This window comes from Taurulus bubalis (assembly GCF_910589615.1).
Source record: "Taurulus bubalis genome assembly, chromosome: 21".
Lineage (NCBI taxonomy): Eukaryota > Metazoa > Chordata > Actinopteri > Perciformes > Cottidae > Taurulus > Taurulus bubalis.
In genome coordinates, this window is record NC_136609.1 from 4,295,669 (window position 1) to 4,297,359 (window position 1,691).

Here is a 1,691-nt window from a genome sequence, read left to right on the forward strand (position 1 = left end):
TTTCCCAACCCAATCCTGTGTTACAAGCTAATAAAGAGCCGTTGGGTTCCAGTATTGCCCTTTTTTGCATTCATTTGCAGATATCTGTTGATAGAGATTATTGTAAGTCGCTGTAAATAATTGCATAGCCAAACCGGGCCGACGGAGGACCAATCGAAACGCCGACGGTGTCATCGTTCTGCAGCCGTTAACCAACACTTCACCTGCAAAGGAGGGATGTAGGGCGGCCTCTTCTCTAAAACTACATCCCTTCTCTGGTGCTCTCTAGCAGGAGCCTGCTAAATATAGTACACTTAGCAACGGGTAAATTAGAAGAGACTTGAGAGCATCCGCTTTGCACTGGTTTAAAAGCTCTACCAGTCCTCTAGTGTACCCTTAACAGCTATATATAAACAACAGAACTGCATTGTATTCCATGGTCTAACGTCCCGTCTACAGAACAGGAAACAATGCTAACAATGACCCCCGAGCATCTTCTACAGTGTTTTCTTGTGTATTGCTCTCTGAGCGCTGCTGAAACATGAGCGATCACACAGCAGCGTGTGAGCGCATCCAGAGTCGCTCGCTTCTCACGCTCGAGTCAGTCCGTCCGCCTCAGGCATCGGCTGTGGCCTTTTGGCCTGCCTCACACCAAAAGCGTCGCGAATTTGACGCGCGAGTAGATTACATGCAAAGTCAATGCACGGCCGCGAAAAAGAGAATTTGGGTTGACATTTAAAATGTTGTTGAAATTTTCCAACTCTGGCGAAAAAAAAATTGTGACGCTGAACCCAGACACCATGGAGTTTGATGTATGTGGAATTTACACAACAAGTATAAAGCAGAACTAGTGGTTATTTCCATGGCGGATGGCGGAAACGGTAACTGTTTTTACGGAGATAAGCCACGCCCCCTTTCAGGCGCGAGTAACATTCGCAACGCCTTTGGTGTGAACGCAGCATTATTGTGTCAGGTGACGTGGAATCAAGTCCACGTGAGAGAGGGTCAGGTGGGTCAGACAAACACAGGACTCCTTTGACTTTGGTCTGCACACCAAGTGGCATGCTTTCACGCTAATAACAAAGTCCTTTGGCCGTGAATGAAGCCGACAGAGAGAACAGTTCACCGGAGACATTCAGCACCTCACATGGCGAGGTGATCAAGGAGGCCGAGGAAGGGAAGCAGTATCTCTATGGAACCATCGTGCTGCGACGTAAGGCGCCGCTCTACAAGCGCCTGTCTAGGTAACGTGTCCGCCTCGTGGCTAATACAGAATAATCAGACTAGAACTGCATTCATGACTACCGGCTGACCGCTACAGCACCAGTCTGGAGTCACGTAAGATATGACCGCATGGACATTTTAAAAAAGAGATAACGTATAAAACAATAATATAAAAAAAAGACCTGATTATTATCGTTGTTTTCAAAGCTAGAAAGTAACAGTCTTTTGGTTTCAAAGGAAACACGTTGTTGTTTTTGCATATGAGCAGGCTCAGAGAGAAAACAGTGATAAAAAATGAAAACAGCAAATTTGACTTTAGTCAGATAAATAAAAATATAAAAAGCAAATCATCTCTGTGGTATGATACATGTCACAGCATCAATCATTTGGAGTTTGTCTTTAGGGATAGAATGAGGCTCCCGGCTTTGATAAATAGGGATGTTCTCCTTGATAGTAGCTGGAACAGTTACTATACATCATGTTGTGTC